The 18,743-nt window shown below is 43.7% G+C and overlaps 1 long non-coding RNA gene across 7 annotated transcripts in view; it reads right to left on the minus strand.

Moving 5' to 3' along the window:
* The window catches only part of LOC134553602 (uncharacterized), a 117,158-nt gene that overhangs the window by 2,501 nt on the left and 95,914 nt on the right, over positions 1 to 18,743 (minus strand). For all 7 annotated transcript variants that reach the window (XR_010081115.1, XR_010081117.1, XR_010081119.1 and 4 more), the window contains 2 exons: positions 18,543 to 18,721; positions 1,619 to 1,678 (listed from right to left, as the gene is read on the minus strand). This is a non-coding gene — a long non-coding RNA (uncharacterized LOC134553602). The remainder of the gene's footprint in view (positions 1 to 1,618; positions 1,679 to 18,542; positions 18,722 to 18,743) is intronic.

Consider the following 18,743-nt stretch of genomic DNA (forward strand, 5'->3'; position numbering starts at 1 on the left):
ATCATGTATGGGTATGTGAGTTTTCAATGGATTAAGCAAACACAACCATATGCTGCAGGTCAAAAAAAAGATAAAACCCTGTGCATATGTAGAGATACAGATATCTGTCTCCTTCTGCCATTTCTAACAGCATGCAGAGCTAGAGTTCATAGCAGGATCTGGCACTGAGGAACCAACATGTGCATCTGAATGTGGCCCTGCAGAGATAGATACATTTGTTTGTATGCTTATACTCCATCAGGGGTGGAATATGCAGTTAATTTCTTCTCTTTCAGCTAAACTGGGGAAGGCTCAAGTCATGACACCCTGGCAGCATACCACCCATCAGGGCATTCCCAACAAAAGCCTTAAAATGCTCTGAGTAGCCAAGCTGCAGGTATGCATCTGAGAATTTCCACAGCCCAGCTCACCATATTAGAGGATCACAGCTGTGATAACTTGATCTTCACTACACACTAGGGAGAAATCTAAGTCAAAAACTTCTCAGAGCCATAGGCCTCACTTTTCTGTTCATGAGAGAGAGCATTTTTACGTAGCCATGGTCTGTTGCATTTATCTGAAGATTATGTTCAGCTGTTGCCTTTCCAAACCTTTTGATACAGTGCCTGTAGATGCTCACTAGCCTGTCAAGGATAAGATGAATACAGGGGAATCTTGGAAAGACATCAAGCAAAGAGGAACCTAGATCACAATAACATGATATCAAGTGTAGATAAGGATCCAAACTCATCTAGGGCCTGGGGTTTAGTTGGCCCCTTTCTATCCACAACATTGATGCTTACAAAAAACCCTCTAAAATTTTACACATGTAACTTCTGTGACATTGGCCATTGAGGAACTCATGCTGGTTTTGGTAAATGCTGGGAAAACTGACCTTTTTGGCACAGAGCTATTACTTTTGCCTCTGGGAAGCAAAGAAAGTAAAAATAGATCAGTAACTACAGTTTGAGACAGATTTAAATGGCCCATGTAAATAAAAAAATTGGCCAGGCTTCTTTTATTTCCAATTGTTTCATCTTTATAATATCTTTTCAGCTTTACATTAAAGATGGTTCTTATCACAGAAATCAGCCTCAAATCAAAGGCTTGATGTGGAATGTCAAACAAACCCTAGACAAACCCTTTTTAACCCCATGTCTACCTTTTACAGGACTTAAGCTCTGGTTCAGAACCAGACACAATTTCCAAGCTGCCCTCTTTTAACATAAATTTAATCTTTTTCTAGGGTTGCTGGTCATAAAGCATCTCTCAGTTTCAGTATAGCCTGGCTTCCCACATGTGTCCTATGGTCACTTCTAGAGAACTTATTCTGAGCTGGTATACACTGTTCAGGAAACAAAGGCAAATATTAGTGGTCTAGTGTGACATAAACTTATATGCCTCTTGCAAGCCCACCTCCTCACCCTTCTCCCTCTATGGCCAGAAACCTGTTGCTACAGATTTTTGGTTCTCAAGGCTGGAATCAGGCATCAGAGTGATGAGGGGAACACGCAACAACACAACAGCTCTCTGCTCACGTGATGAGTGCTACAGAGGAGCCTGCCAGCATCTCTGTTCCTCCTTCACAAACATTGCTGCCTGGTTATTGAAACCACTTGCAGATCTCCCCTCTACTCACATGATGAGCAAATCCAGACCACTGACTCAAAATCTCTATGCCCTAGAATCCTCTTCCTTCCTGTTAAAAAAAAAAAAAAATTAAAAATCTGGTAGCTTGAAAACGCCCAGAGTTTAGCACAAATTGCTTTAAATCCCAGTGGAAAATAGATTCTTCCATTTGAATAACATAGAGTTTGCTTAGGGAGCTGGCAATTCAGAGGAGACTGAACCACAGCTCCTGCCAAGCCTCGGCTGCACACCACAGCGGCTGGGGCAATGAGTACTTATTTTTTCCCACAGTGGTGGAATTGAAACATCACTCGTGTAAATATGTTTCCCCATGTTTGAAATGATGGCTTCTGAGGAGTGTCTCCCACACTTCAAGAAGCTGAGTGCACACCTTTGTCTAGTCACCTACTCTGGAAAATTTGGATCAGGTCGTGAACCTCCAACAATGTCTTAGATTGTATATTCCTGCCGGCCTTTAAAACACAAAACATTTTCCTAAAGGGGTGGAAAGGAGAACCTCGGTAAAATATTATAGATTGGAGAGCACTTATTCTCCTTCAGTTAGCACCTGGCATCCTCCTCACTAGTTTCAGTCATCCTCACACATAAGCCCACACTTACAACCATCCATTGCTGTCTCAAAGACCTTCTCCACAGCAAGGGGCTTATGCTCAATATTGCTCCAGCCTCAGTCCCATCCAGCAATACCTTTAACACTTTGCTGACCAACAAACTGCATGAAAAGTGAGACTGTTCTTTGTCACCCTCAGCCCAGTAAGCATCATCCTTCTTAGTCATTCAAGTCCAGTGCCATACAGTGTCTCAGGTCTTCCTTACAGGCAGTGGTTGCTGTTGCACGCCTACAGGAACCTGATGGATTCCTTTTCTTCTCAGAGGAAAATGCCAGCACCACGAAGAGCCTGCCTTCCCAAAATACTCGGGAGTCAGCACAGTATTCAGCAAGAGCCAGAAGTTTTCTACACAGCCCGATATCCAGGACTGCCACTAGGACTTAACAGTGTCCAACACAGGCAGATGTGGCCAAAGAAATACAGCTGCTGCCAAATTGGTTGCAGTTGCAACTGTAGCTGAAGCTGACCAGCACTCTGAGGTGGTCTTCTCACAACTTTTCCTTCATGTGAGCAGCCCAAGCATGCCAAAGAGGTTAGGATCTGCACAGATACAAGTTCGGGCAACTGCAAATAGAAAAGAAAACTTGGAGCAGAAAAAAACCCAAAAAAACCAGTCCTTGCCACTCCTTCTCCACCTCATCTTCCCAGCTGTTATACATTCACAGGCTAAGGAGCTCCCAAACCTTCCCTAAGTCCAGCACTTTTCCTCAGCTCAGCTCCAAGTCCTGAACCATCCCTGCTGGCTCCCAGGAGATGCTCTATGAGGGCCAAGTGGGGGTGTCATGGCCCAATGCCATGCCTGGGAGATTCCCAGGAGCTCTGCTCCACTTTGGAGGGATGTGTAGGACAGAATAGGATGCCCCACACTGCCCTCTGTAAAAGATCTCCTCCCCTCCTAGAACCCTTCTGAGAAGGGCTAGTTTTCCCTTCTCTTTAGAACTGAAGCAGGCAGAATAAAACACCTTGCTGATCACCCACAGCTTTCCTAACAAAACAGAACATGCACCAGCAGAAAAACAAAAACCTCCCCTTACAGCAAATTACACTGCTTTTTCTGGCATATTTTTCTACTCTAAAATCCATCCCAAGAATGAAAGCAGTAAGTGGGCACCACTGGGGGCTGGGAACAAGCCTCAGAGCAAGTTCCACTGTAAAGCACTTGTGTAGCCACAGATACACATGCAATGGTGAGGACAAAGAAAAGCTCATGAGGGAATCAACCATATTCTCATCAGAGAAGGACTTGAATGTTGTCCCATCAATAAGGGTAGGGGCACAAAGTGAGAAGTAAGGAGAAAACTAAATATTGAGTTGCTGCTCAGTAATTGAGCACATCCCATGCTGTGCACGAAATAAGGCAGAAATGAAAGGGAAGAAAATAGCAGAAGCATATGTAATTAAATGCTATGACAGAAAAACATTCCCACAGGGACTAACAGAAGATACCAGGGGTAGCTGGAGTTCTGGGACTTGCTGACTTGAAATTGTCAGGCATGTGCTTGTATGAGTGTGTCTGTATGTGTGTATTCTGGCTGTGCACGTGGGGTCGCTCCATGCACAAGTCATCTACAGAAAATCAGTAGCCCAGTCCCTTGAGAGAATGCTAGAGGGATGGGAACTGAAGCTAGAAGGACAAGTGTCAGAGGTCCATCAACAAAAAGCTATGCAGAAGAGCAGAGTGGTTCCTTATACTGTTCATGTACATATATAATTCACACTATTGAGGAATCTGTGAGTAGCGGGACACTTACCCGCAACAGTGAAGTTGCAGGTTACCTACTAGAAAACAGCAGCCTTGCCTTTGCCACTCTGAGGGCATCCTTTAATTAATTTCTTTCTTCATGTACATGCATTCAGCTTTAGCATGAGCAATGGCTAGAGTAGGAGAAATTCATGATACCTCTCTTCTAGTACAGGAGGTAGGAAGCTAGATACCTACCCATCATTTAGACCTCTCTCCAGAATGCTGTTTGCCTGCAGACCACTGATCAAAATGATAGTTTTTGATCATAGATGAAAAAGCAGTTGTTCCAATTCTGAGACAGGCTAGGGAGTGAGGCAAGACCTGGGTGGAGCTGGAAAAACTGACAGCAGGCAGCAGATGGGAAGTGGAGGTAGTCCAGGGAGGAGAGGCAGTGGAAAACTACCTTAGTAGGTAGCAGCTGGGATGAGAGGGGAAGTGGTCAGTTTAAGGGGAGAAGAAAAGACAGAGCTGTAATGCTGTTCACTCTGGCCATTTTACTGCAAAGTACGAAAAGGAGCATAGAAAAGGAAAATCAGAAGGCAGCCTTTGATTTCTCTGGTTTCTGGCAACCTGGGAAGCCTTGTTCTGATCATTAAAATAATGACCAGTCTGCAGTATAGCAAGAGAGGAGGGTGCCAGTCACCTCTGTTCCAAACCTGGCCAAAGCTGCCAGAAATTTTCCCAGTGGTTTGGGCCTAAGGGTGCCACTAAGCCGATTGCTAATCTCTAACACATGCCTTGTCTCAACAGTCGCAGTGGGGCGAGGCACAAGGGTTTTAATTTCTGCTTTACATCCTTCCCGCTAACGCCCAGCATGCCTCTCCCTTCACCACATGGCTTTGCGACCTCTGCTTCTATTTTCCACCTTCTTTTTCCAAAAGTCAGCCTCAGGGCCAGGGAAGGTGTTGAAGCACTGTGAGGGAGCAAAATCCAAACACGGCTACTTAAAGAAAATATTATTTTTCAACTGAAAGACTTTTAATTTTTCCCCCCCAGTTTATTTTTAGAACAATGGTAAAACATACAAATCCTGGAGGCTTCAAGCACTTTCCTACTGTGCTATTGATTTAATTTATTTCTTTAATTTGTTAAAACCTCACAAAAAAAAATGTTATTCTTTGGAGACTTTGCTAGCCCAAGTTTTGCATATATTATTTGCTGCAAAAGATTAATGAGGTAGCAAAGGCGTTTTTTAATGGAGTCCCTTGGTTTTCTCTCACTCTCCATCACTTACTCTTTTTTTTCAACTCACAGGGCAGTGCAGGTCCACGAGCCTGCTAAGAGCTCTCCACAGAGAGGATACAGGGTATGAGAAGCAAGTAAAAAGCCTCTTCCACAGCCCTTGCCCGTCTCTCTCCGCGCTCAGCGATGCCGTGCTGGCCGGGCGCTGCACCAGCCCCGGCGGACGCGCCGCCTCCGCAGCCGCGTCCGTGCGCGGTCCCGGGACTCCCGCGGGGGCCGAGCCCGAGCCCCCCGCGCTTGCAGGAGGGCTGCGCCGGGGACAGCGGCTGATCCTACGCATAGTTCAGAGGTGCCGTCAGCCAGCCCGGCCGTGCACAGAGGCCCTTCTCTTGGCTCGCTGAGGAAGCTGCTGACACTCCCAGGGACTCTCGGGGAGCACTTTGGATCCTGGCCCCAGAAACCTTCCCATCGACCTTCTCCTCTTACGGGAACTGAGCAATGCCCGAAGTGTGGCGGCAGCACGGACTTCCGTGGTGATGGCTAAGAATCGGATCTGTTTCTCCTTCTTCATCCAGAATAACCAGGCTATTTGTCAAGAAGACACACTATGCTTGGAGGTGTCTAAATAATTTCTCTTTTCTCAGCCCACGCTCAGCCTCTATTCCACAGAGCACAGATTTTTGCCTAACAGGAGGTGAAATGGAGAGCGAGAAGAGGAAAACAAGAAGTGAGGGAGGCTGAGATACTGGGGTCAGGGCAGAGAGATATAACAGCTTCTTTGTGATAGCTTTGGAGACAGGGTAGGTCTGTGATGGAGCAAAGGTATGGAAGAGGGAAAAGAAATCACAACACCCAGCTGCAGAAGTGAGAAGAAAGGTGAAAGTCTCTGGAAAAGCAGCCAACAGAGACCTCCTCTCTTTCCTCACATGCAACGCTGATTTTTAACTGGAATGGACCAAAAAGAAATGGCAAACAGCCACTCTTCTAGCTTGTCTCCCTGCCTTTTGGGAAGTCTGCCCATTGTTTTAGGGCTGGAGACTCCTATATGCTGAAGAACTGAAGACAAATGTCCTTCAGCATGACTGCAGCCAGGCTACTCAGCACATCACTGCACTCAAACCACTTAACAACAATTTGGAACTCTGTCCAACGTGACCCATCAGAGAGAGTACATGACAGGAACTGAGTCAGGGATACTAACCATGGTATGACTTCATCCAGGGGGATCATTCAGTGGTCCAAGTGCAATCTATGGGGCAAATCCATGCAGCTCAGTATTTTTTTTTTGCCATAGTCTTAATACTAACACTCTCAGGACCATTGCCAAGCATTGCTGAGTGTGCCACTGATGCAGCTCTGAGCCCGACAATCTGCATTTTGCCTGAACCAGAGTGTGCCAGACATGACCAGCCAGATCTCTACAGGATCTGTTCTGCACACTCAGCTGCCCTGCCTCGGGTGCTGGTGCCACACAGGCACGAACACGAGTGTTCTGTGAGGAATCCTGCTCCTGCAGTGTGCCATTCAGGCAAACACCACCAGCACATTTTTGTCACCCTGTCTTCTTTTTCCATGTAGAAAGAGCAAGGCAGAGCAACAGTGCAGGAATAAGGAAATGACATGAAAGTATCTGTCTGGAACAGCCAGCTCAAAGACAGTGACACACAATAAATAACCCTGAAAACTGAAAAATGGGGCTGCCATTCTCTGTCACACCAGAAATGTCATAAACCACAAAAGAGACATGACAATGATTTGAGGCCTCCCCCCACCAGAAGAATTTTTATAGCACCATACTTCATAACTTCTTTTGCTACCTAGAGGGCCCAATTTCCTAATCTGTATCTGCCTCTGCCTCCCCAGTTCAGTCCCCACTGCTGCAGATGAATTCAAGTCATTGCCTACCCATCCCCAGAGGCACCCAGGGTCCTCCAGTGCACATAAAACACAGCTTCATGCAACATGCTTAATGCTGGGATCCAAAGGAAAGACTGCTGAGGGAGGCAAACCAAAACAATAGCTCAGTTATGATTCAGACTAAGGAATAAGATCAGCTTAGAGGAAGTGTTCCTTGTGTATTCAGCAAGTTTCAGAAGCAAGGCTTCTGTCCACATTGAACCCAGTGCTATCAGACAAGGCAGCTTAGAGCTAATTAGGGCATTTCCAGATGAGTTACAAGCACAGCCCTACATCCTCTTAGGTAACTCTGAAAAAAACATAAACATCCAGTTCAACCAACAGAATTTTAAGTATGCGTATGTAACCCTAACACCTTTGAATATCACTGACTAGATTGATCAATATATCATGCTGATCAAAAACTCGACAGGATTCCCCTTCTGGATTTTCTTTGATTTGGTTTGGTTTTTTGGTGGTGTGGTTTTTTTGTTGGGTTTTGGTTTTTTTGAATGGTATGACACATGGTAAACAATACCACACAGATATGGTAATGGCACCTTAATAATCCCATACATAGCGAAGATTCTTGCATGCATTCATTTAAAGTAGGCCTGAGGCTAGCCAAATATACAAACAATTAGAGCTCTGTAGGCATGCCAAGAAATATTCATGCAGCATATAGGCCCAAGAGAAAATATAGTGCAGATTAAGAATATTATTAACACGTATCTGGAGATAATAGTATTTGATGAATTTCTCTGTGAGTATCTCTGTGATCCTGGAAATTCCCATAAAAAGGACTGGATTGACATTTTCCACATTTACCTACAACAGCCCAATCTATAGCTCTGCAGTAGGGCTCAGTATCTACAATTTAAACAGCTGCTAAGCCATCTTCCTTTGTTTTGTTACACAGTAATTAGATCCACCTCCTTCACTCAGTTCATGACCAATTTTTCTGTTTCACTCACACCCAAGACAATTTCTGTTGCCCTTTTCTTTAATTTTTTTCCACAAAAAGGCTTTTTTTCCCCTCCTGAGACTTGTAAGCTTTTTGTTCCCATTACAATCTTTGGCACGCAAAGCAGGTGGTATCAGAAAGTACAAATGCTTCCATATTCTTTGAATTACTATAAACTGATGTACGGTTATGTTCATCTTAAGTACCCAGTCTTCTGATATCTCAGCCAGTCCATTCCATGCTCACAAGTTAATAAGGCTAGAGGCAGGGAGAGACATGAAGAAGGCCACCCGATTAAAGCGAGAAAATGAAGACCAAAACAGGCCACTGTGCTGTCCTGTGGTCAGGCACTGAACTGTGCCTGGTGCAGTCACTGATTGCAGGCTAGATAACGCTGCATGTGTCACTTGGCTGTGACCTTCACCAGTCACCTGGCTCGAGCCTGGTGAGAGCTGACTAACTTTTAAGTTAAAAAGGCTTAGATTAAAATTATTAGTAGCCCTGAAAATCCAGAAATAGCTTCACTGAAACAAGAGGAATGACTTTGAAATTACAAGCCCTGTGGAAAGGACTCTACATAATTTGGTAATGGACACAGATCATTTTCTTCTCCATTAAACCAGCAGGAACTGAGCAATGAAAGTCCATGCTTCCTAGAGGGATAGGGGACTAACCCATGTAAGCATGAGGTTACCAGTGTCTACGTCAGTCCTTGGGTCTGCTCCATACAGCATGTACTGTTCTCCTGATCATGTATCCAGAAACCACAGAATGAACATTTTTCTAAGAGTGCTAGTGCTCCCCATCAATGCTATGGAGTAAGTGTTCCCAAACTCAGTGTTCCTGTTCCTGAATGCACTGAAAAGGAAGTGAGGGGCAGGAAACTCACTGTTAAGCAGAGACATAAGCCTTCATTAAAACACCATGATGAACATAATCTACTTTTCAGAGAACTCTCACACCTGGAAATTGATAAGAAAAGTAGAACACATCTAATTTTCAAAATAATAATAATAAATACGTCAATGGATTCTTCCTTAGGAGTATTTAAATAAGTTACCTCTTCCTGCAAATGGAGGGAGCTGAGAAGGGTTCACCACACTTTGTACCAAATAAAGCTCTTACTAGAAACAGAACAAATACCACAGGAATTATTTGCTGATGTGTTCTATTGCTTTTGACCAAAATTCTTGTGAGTTCAGCTCCCATCAGAGTAATCAGTGAAAAATAAGAAGAGGGAGTCTAAAAGACTAAAAGTCTGTCAGTGCTACTGGACATTCCAGCTTGCAAAGAAAGCTGACCAGTTTACCTCCCGGTGAACTTGGTATTTTACACAATAACCTGTAAGGAGTCCACCTTAAGTAAAATAACTAGGAAAACCCAAATAACTGGAAGGAGAGTACAGGTATGGTTTTGTTACCTAAGACATAAAATAGTTTCACAACTGGTCTCTCAAAAACAAAGGAAAAAACTCCATAAAAATGCTGAATTTGGCTTCCACAGTGCAAAGAACAGCTGGAGCAATTCTGCATGACTTAGTTTAATGCAGCAAGATTGGAATTTTTAAGTTCCCAAGGAAAAAAAAAGCACAGTTGCTTTTCACTTTCTGCTATCTGTACCAGTTACCACCTGGATCCAAGCATTTGCCTCTTAGGATCCAACTATTCAAAAATCCACATAATTAATTGATATCAAAGCAGAGATCTGTGAAACATCTGTACTCAAGGAGTGACCTTTGGATGAGAGAATACCATTCCTTGACTCTCCAAGTCCTACAGCTCAAACTTGCTGCTTGAAAAACTGTTTTCCAGCTCCAAGTCCCACCAGTCTGGCAGTGAAGAGCAGGTGAGATGTAAACAAACACAGGAGAAAGGAAGAGATTTTTTTAGGCATTATTGTAGGCTCAGCAGGTTTCATTAACTTGCCTGTTCTGGGGAAATTCAGACCCCTTTTCCATTTATTTTCTGATACTTTCCCGAAACCTACATGACACAGCAAGCAGTGCATTAGGCAGCACAGCTTTTGTGCCACCAGAGTCTCAGGGTGGGCACAGATCTCATTCCAGCAGGAACCCATACAGTCATAAGGCAGCAGCTGGGCAATGACTTGGGAGCTGTGCACCACATCAGCTGGAGGTCTCTATGGGGTCAGAAGAGCAAGGGAACTAGAAACTTGCTTGCCCCAAATTTGCCCGCAAATCCCACGTCTCTTCCTATGGAGTCCTCTGGCGCACCCAGACATGGGTATGTGCACAATGTGTGTTCCTGGATGCTATTCTTTCAGACATAAAATCATACTGCTGCTCATGCCAGACACTGGCACTTGCTCTTAATCTTACAGGGCTGTTTCACCTAGTGGCTCCAAACCTGGCTTCCTGAAAGCAGCAGGGGACAGCTGCTGAAACACCATCAATCCAGACAAAGTCAACATGACCTGTGGACGTGGTCCAGCTCTGTCAGGAAGGGCCCAACAGTGAGGGTGGCTGAGGAAATATTATTGCAGCCTGGAGGCTTTCTCATGCAGAATTCTATTTTGGTGCACCATTTTTTGTTGCTTGAGCACTCCCCAGACATTTTGGAAACTCCAGATGCAATAATACTGTGTTCTAGGTCACAATGTTTTTATTGATAAAGGTTTCACCATCCTGATGTGGGTGTGAACGCTTATGAATGCTGCAGGATTACACAGGGAAAAATCACTAGCCATAACCCACAACATATAATATGCCCACCAAAAAGCACAGTAAATTAAATAACAGTGTTTCCTGCCAGTCCAAACAAATGTTTTCCCCTTCCTAGCAGAGCAGAAGAGTACTAACCCACAGAACTGCAGTGTTTTGGAACTTCATGTAATAGTAGCAAGTAAAAAGTCACACTCTATGAAGTGACACAGAAACATCTGTAACACATTTTTGTCATCAACACAGCAGCAGTGGTTATACACAAGGAAATGTTTACTTGATCCATTTGCTAACATATAAATCAGCTTGTTCTAAAACTATTCCTTAATATACGTTCTCAAGCAATGATCCAGTTTGAGGTGAACTATTTGAGTTGAGATATTTGAGGTGATCACTGGATGTTTGGAGGCAAGACAGCCATCTGAGTAACAACCCTATCTTCTTTGTCCACAGACTGCAGAATTTGCACCAGGAAGAGACCTTGCAATGAAAAGAAATCAACCCATTTTACTGGAGCCATGTTAATTGTTTTTGCTTGAATAAAAAGGAATGAAACTGACTTAGTCAATGGAAAATCCTCAAGGACTTGGATAAAGTTGTCATGTGTATCCACTTGCTCTAACCTTTGGCCTTTTGTCTAAGTACAAGGGGCATATCAGTTAAATAAATGATGTCTTCTCTCTGGGAAACTCAGAGAGTTAATAAGTAATTTCAAACTATTATAATTTTGATTCATGGAAAAAAAACAACTTGGCTTTCCTCAGACAGTACAGCTGGGTAAGTACAGAATTTCCCGGCAGTGTTTAAGGCTGGGTGGGGTGGGAAAAAGAAAAAGAAAAAGAGAAACAAATGAAGCTGCTAAAGAAGGGGGGAAGAAAACGTGCAGAAATCTTGCCAGAAGTTCAGGAAATCTTTTCTTCCTTGTTTCGCTTATTGAGATCAAAAAATCCAAATTAAACATGAATCCCCTTGCAAAACGCTGATGACTTTGCTCAAAGTAGGGCAGCTAAGGTGCTGAGAAACCATGGAGCTCAGCTGTAGTCCTTCAAATAATTCATATAAGCAAGTAGCTTAAGTGATAGGTCTCCTGTCTGCAGGATCAGCACAACAGTTCTAATCCTTAAGGAGGAACTGATTCCTGGGTATGCCTGCAGCCCAGACCAGTTCTCTCCAAGTCCTCCAGGCACCAAGTCCACAGTACAAGCAGAAAATAGCAACTGCAGAGGACAGCATATGATCACAGCAAAACCATTGCCATGTTTCAGGGAGATCTCAGCCTGCAACTGAGGAACACGCAGGCAATTGCAGGCATCTTTTCCAGCCTGGTGACAGCAGAGTGAAACGCCATTAGCCATCATGTGAATGGGATGACTCATTTTTCCCAGTGCCAGTGGATGGGACTGTGCTCACAGCTGTGCCTGGCCTTCAGGTGGGAGGACAGGATTCCAGTCTCAAGAAAGGGCCTTCTTATTGCCTATTAACTTGGTCTTTTGTCAGCCTGTAGCCATACTCTCATCTCTACAATTTCATTGCACCAAATCACTTATTTTTCACTTAAGCACCACAAAAACAAACCCTGAAAAGTCTACATGTCATACTACATGTCCTCACTTCAAAAAAGACAAGCAGTTGACAAACTAATTAATTAACAGAGGGTACATGGTGGAAGTCAATCCTACCGTATGAATCCCGTTCATGAAATGATCAGTCTTCTCTCACTTTCCCCATGGCTTCCCTAAGTGACCAGATTTCTCTCTCTAGGGTTTCTAAAAGATAAAAGTGTCCTTTAATATGTGTTGGAACAAATTCAGGACCATGCCTACACAAAATATATGTTTATCTATATTTGATCTACATATTGATCTTACCAATGTTAGTGACTCCCCTGACTGGTTTCCTGTGGCCAAACAAGAGCAAATAAAATTTTAAGAGAAATCTGAAGCTAGGAAATACAATTTGCAGATGTATACAAGCCATATCTCCCTCTCACTCCCAAATTTGGCAAATAGATCTTTCAGAACCAGCTTACAGGATGTGGCTCTGCAAGCAGGAAGGCTTTTTAGAGCAGTGCACAGGCACTGTAATTTTCACGTCAAGAAATTAATGTTAAGTCCATATAAAAAACCTGCTTTCTGCAGTGATTCAGGGACCTGCGAAGTCAGGAGAGACCAGAGACCACTGGAATCCCATCCAATGCAAAACACAGCCCAGGGGGTTTCATCCATTCATTTCTGCAGCTGTCTTGCACATCCCACTTCACTAAGCCCCTTGCTTTTGAATAACCTCAAACCAGCATTCCAGAATTAAAATTAACTTAAAAGTCACTGTCTTCAGGGCTGCATCAACACTGCCTTGTGTAACACAGACCTGGGGGCAGGCCAATAAAATTCGACTGTGCAACTGTAAAGAACCTGCTGCTCAACCTCCTCCGTATCCCATGGAGCCCCCTTGTCATGCAGTAGGAACCTTTCCAGGAAAGAACTTGGCCCACCCACCTGTCAGGGAACATTTCCTCATGTTTGACGGCACAGGCATTGGTGGAGTCAAGTCAGCATGGGTGTATCTCAAGAAATGTCCTATCCTGAACCCAGCCCATCCATAGTGCAAGGAGTGTTCAGTTTGGATGTAAGATGAACTGGAGAATGACCTCAAACTTGGAACAGTGCTCCAAAGACAGCCTAGCCATAGCCTACATGCCAGAAAACCCATGATCACTCCTTTGATCATGCCCCCTTCATCTGAACCACTCTCATCAAAAAGCAAATGCATGAAATCCCTCCTCACAGAGAGCACAATTCTGCAGGTTCAAGAACTGATCTGTATTATGCTGTTTGGGAGGAAGGGGTGCAATTGTGCAGTGCAAGCACTATTGAAATCAGCCATATGAACTGGTTGCTCATCTAATCCATAGCACTGTTTGGCCCACTTGCTCTTTGGAGTTTCTGCCTTGCACTCCCCTCTGCAGCTGCCTTGCACCTCCCACTCCTTCTTCTTTACAGTCTTCATGTAAATCAAAAATCCATCAAACCTCACTTCTTCAGTAATAAATCAATTCTTTGGATTACTCAACTACAAAACCATGACTTTGTGGCTGCAAAGACAGACTATGTTTGAGCACCTGGATGACAGCAAGCAAAAGAGAGAAAGAAGTACTTTAATGATACTGAAGTCTCACAGAGGGCCTTTTCTTCTTGGCACATCTGAGCTCACCAGAAGTGTTGTACTGTACTAAAAAAAAAATCTCATTTCTTGTTTGCCAGCCACACCCCCACTCCCCCCCCTCCCCCCCAAAAAAATAGTAACAAAAAAATCCTATCCTTTTCTGTGCTATTTTCTCTGGTTGTATGCTGTATTCATGGCTTTCTTTCCTGAATACGGGCAAGTACAAATGTCAGAGACAGACTAGAAATGTTGGAGCACACACAATGCATTCTTGTTTTCTTCTAAACATCAGACCATATCACCAATTAAGAAAGAAAGAGGAAAAAAAAAGAGCACTCAGCCTCCATCTACCTGTTTCCAAGCCAAGATAAGGAAATATCACAACCTTTCCACAAACCCTCATATTAGCTCCCATCAAAGCCAGGAAATCCATCCTATTGTTTCCCTAGCTAGTGCTGCATCACTGCATTCCTGCAGAGCTTCTGAATTTGTTCAGAGCTTGTTGATGTTGTTGTTGTTGTTATTGTAAAAGCTGAGTGTTACACAAGACAGAGAGCTTGACAGCTTTCCCACAATCCTCAGCATGTGGGAATAGCGAGTAACAAAGTGTTAACACCTGCCAACTGGTGGTTAGGTGTACATGTCTCTGTTAACAACAAACACTGCTGCTAGCAGTCATCAGAGCAAAGCAGCAAATCTGTTCCCTTCTCCAGCTTGGAAAACACCAAACAATAACAACAACAAAAAAAAAGGCACATAATTGCTTGATTAAGATGTATCAGTGTTGGAAACTGCTGATCTAGAACACAGAATCTCTGACATTTACTTCACTCTTGATTAAACAGAAATGTTTAAAATCAGTTATTGTGCAGGCAGAAGCTCAGAGCACTGTGTACCATCCAGGGAATTGTGGCAGCGAAACTTCTTACAAAGAAACAGAATCAGAGCCACCTCCTCTCTGCGGTTTCATAAAAGCGTCAGATGCTGAGACTCTCTGGCTATTAGGAAACAGGGATGGAAGAGCACTAACAAAGGACTGGGAGTCAGGTAACTTCTTGGAATTTCCAGGGGAACCTTGTGGAAAAGTTCAGCTCCTGCTCTGAAAAATGTTGCTAGACACGGAAGTCAGGATTATTTCTTTATGGTGAGAGGGATTAGATGTGTACTTTTAAAAATCAGGTTTTCATCTGGTGATTTCCTAGGCAGCGCTGTGAGCCAGGTGGCACTGATTTATCGTTACCGATTTGCATGTGACTAATGTCCTAGGCCTGAGGCTAAAAGCCTGCTTGCTCTAGATTTGCCCTCAACAGCCAGCTTGCTTGTTTTGTTGCTCTTTCCCCATGACAAAAAGGTAAGGGAGAAGTGAGTCAACTCACTCATCTCAGGTGAACTAGAGATTGCTAAATCAAAAGGAGGGAAACTTCATTAATGTAACAGAACTCACAAAAGCTCATTGCTGTCCAAATCTCCCTAACTGTGCACACAGAAACTCCAGCTCAGCTGGGGAGGGACATTAATCCTGATTTCCATCAGACTGTATTTCTTCAGTAGTTGCTATCAGGAAAAGAAATTATCCTATTCTTTAGCAGTGGGGCAGGGGGGTGGGGAGGGTGGTGTTGGAATTTCACATTTGTGTCTTTCCCCTAAACATATTATCTGAAATAATTCAGACAACTATGATTGTACCTGATTAATCAGATGATGGCCAGGACAACAGATAATTTTAACCTACATCAGTTCCTGAATCTAAGTCACATGAGAGGAGGAGGGTGAGTGGAAGGCATGAGTAACTTCTTTTGATGGTTCTACCTATTTTTGCCAGCACTAATGTTGCATGAAATAAAGACATCCAGTAGTCAGCACCTAGAAACAGAGGATGCACATTCTTCTTATTTCATGAAACATCAAGTATTTGAAAATCCTACAAGTAGTAGACAGTTAGTGGTAATAAATTGTCTTACAAGGGCTGCCAGAACAATGTTCTGACTCTAAGCAAGATCATTTGCCAAATTGCTATGCTGAAGGCTCAAAAAACCTTCCATATAAAGATCCCTGCAAAAGGTTCTATGGATAAAAATGGACAATTTTTTATTTGGCCAAAAGTGGCTTTCTCCACCAGGAATGGAGGAATAAGGTAATATACTTGCCTGCCAACATGAATATTAACCAATTTACTGAGACAGATATTTCCAAATAGCAGTTGGAAAGCTTTTTGGTATAGGAGTTTAGGATCACCTGCACCAGAATAGTTATTAGAGGAAAATTTCTAAGCTTTGTGTGAATATTCAAACCCTTTAGCAGATGAATTTAGAATCTCAGTCACATGGTTTCTGTGACTCAGCCATTTGTTAGTCATCCCCTGCCCATTATATCTCAGGAAAGTAACAGATACCCATAATTAGAAAGGCAATCCCCCTCCTTCTGTCTCTTTTCTGCCTGTTCTCTAGATATCATGGCCTCTCACTCCCTTACTTACCAGAGGTCCTGTACTATTTATTCCCATTCCCCTCACAGCTAGATTTATTTCCTTACAGTGTCATCCATTTTATGCCCTCCTCACAGTCTCTAGATCCTAACCCATGTTTGGGATGTTCCAAATCAACAGCTGCCCTTGCAGCCCTCTTAAATCCTCCCTTTTCTGAAGCCAGCAGCTCTGCCTGGGTCCTCGTCTCTCTCTCGCACAGCTTTTTATCAAGAGTTGCCTTCTGTGCTCCCACAGGCCTTATTCAATGCAGTGCCATTCTTGGACACTCTGGGAGCATAATGCAAGAGAACTTGGTTGCTGCTGTCTAAACCTCTCCTGGGCTAGTTTCCTCAATTCGTCTGAGTTGTTGATCTGTGGTGCTGGCACTTCTGTTCTTCTTCCAAGTAATATTGCTGACTGATATGTTATTTCTACTCTTGGGTGCTACTCCCTCCATGCATCATGCCACCAGTTCTTGCCACCCTTTGCTGCATCAAACAGCTTTCTTGGGTTTGCCCTGCAACTCACTATCTTCTCTTCTTGCTGCTCAGTCAACTCCCACCATCCCTCTGCCAGGGATAACTGCATTGACCAGAAGCAAGTCTAGTTTTCCCAATACTCCATGAAAAGATTCTTCTGTATTTTCTGTTTGGTAAAGAACAGAAATCTCTGAACTGCCAAAGCCAAAGGGCCAACTGCCATTCAGCCTGAGATGGTGTAGCTGCTGCTCACGAGGAAAAAATACAAAAAGTGCTGTAGTGGATTATCAGTGTCCAATCTGCAGTAGGCAAAGGGGCATGCATTATTTAAATCTCAGATTTATGGCCCAGGTACTGGGAAGCAAGAGAAGACTGGGAAGGACAGGTACATACATGCCCTTATCACACCGAGCACACTCTGAATATGAGGATGAGTCTCTCTCACACAAAACTCTATCCCTTTAATAAAAACTGTGCAATCTTCCCTTCAGAAAAAACACCTTTGTGGAAAATTTCAGACCAGTACTAAACTCTCACACCCTTAATGCCATAAACATCTCACACTGACATCTGCAATGCCTCTGACAGTTTACAAATTCTTCCTGAGTTACTCTTTCTTTGGTGACAGAAGACATTATGTTTATTATTGGTTCATTAATCTGCACTTGTCCCAAACACACAGCACGTGTATTTTACCTGAAGATAACCCTGCCTTCTTCAGGACAAGACACCCCATGACAATCCCTTTTCCAGAAGCACTCCTACCCCTCGGGGTGTTTGCTGGGCATGGCCAGGCGGACAGGTGCAGCACACCAGAGCAGTAAGACTTGCTTAGTTCCTATTGGCCTGAACTTCATCCATTGTGTTTCTTTCTGAAGCAACCATCTTCAAGGCAGGTTGGTTCTTTGTTCAGGCACCTTGTATGTAACACCTGAGACCACAATGCTAAAACACTCCAGCAGCAGAAGAGCTAAATCTAAATGCAGAAACACCCAGCAAAGCCTGATATTTAATGCACAAAGCACATGATGTTGATTGAGCACACAAAATCTGACTCTATCCATGACTCTACCAGGTGGCAAGGGCTCTGGCAAGCTCTGATTTGGCATAGTAAGATCACATGCTTTCCCTACTGACACATGCACATTCCTGTCTTTAGTCTTAACATGAACAGGTTAAAGTATCTTCCTCCTCTGCTATATTGAGATGATGACTGAAAGCTACATCTGCATAGTGTTTTCCCATTAGGTCAATAGCAGCCAACAAAGGAGCATTTGCTTCTGGTTCTTTAGCTGAATAGGAGAAAACAACTGGTGCGATATTAGCCCAAAGAGGGAGGAATATAGAGCACCTGAAATGCACTGCCAACAAAGCAGTTAGCAGGAGGATCAGGGATGGGCACTGACTGCCTGCCCTGTTCATCAACCTCACTGAGGGACTCAGTTCCCGGGCATTTGAAACAACTCGTCAGAACTAACATGCAAAGTTTTTCAAACAACTATCTTGGAAATAAAGTACTCTTCCTGTGTATCAGGAAATAGATCTGCTTCTTGTCCATTCTGTTCCACGCTAATCTTAACACTACAGCCTCCCCTACATTACTTACAACTGGTCTATTTGAGGAGCAGCTGGGAAGGAAATAGTTCTGGTGGTGGTGATGTGAAGGACAAATGGACAAGTTCAAACAATGTAAGGACAAAACAGGCATGTGAAAAACACTTCAACACCTACCTCCCAGTGAATTGCAGGGTGTTGGTCAGTTTAGATGGTTTCTTGGAGGGCTAATCCCTCGGTGCCAGGCAAGTCTTGTTTCTGTTCCTGTAGATCAAGGCTCCAGCATTGCTCTTTTGATATCAAATGACGTGTCCTGCTTCTCTTTCATCCCTCACCAATGATGTCCAGCCTTTTCACTGTCAAAAATCAGATAACCAG

The sequence above is a fragment of the Prinia subflava genome, chromosome 1, assembly GCF_021018805.1.
Source record: "Prinia subflava isolate CZ2003 ecotype Zambia chromosome 1, Cam_Psub_1.2, whole genome shotgun sequence".
NCBI lineage: Eukaryota > Metazoa > Chordata > Aves > Passeriformes > Cisticolidae > Prinia > Prinia subflava.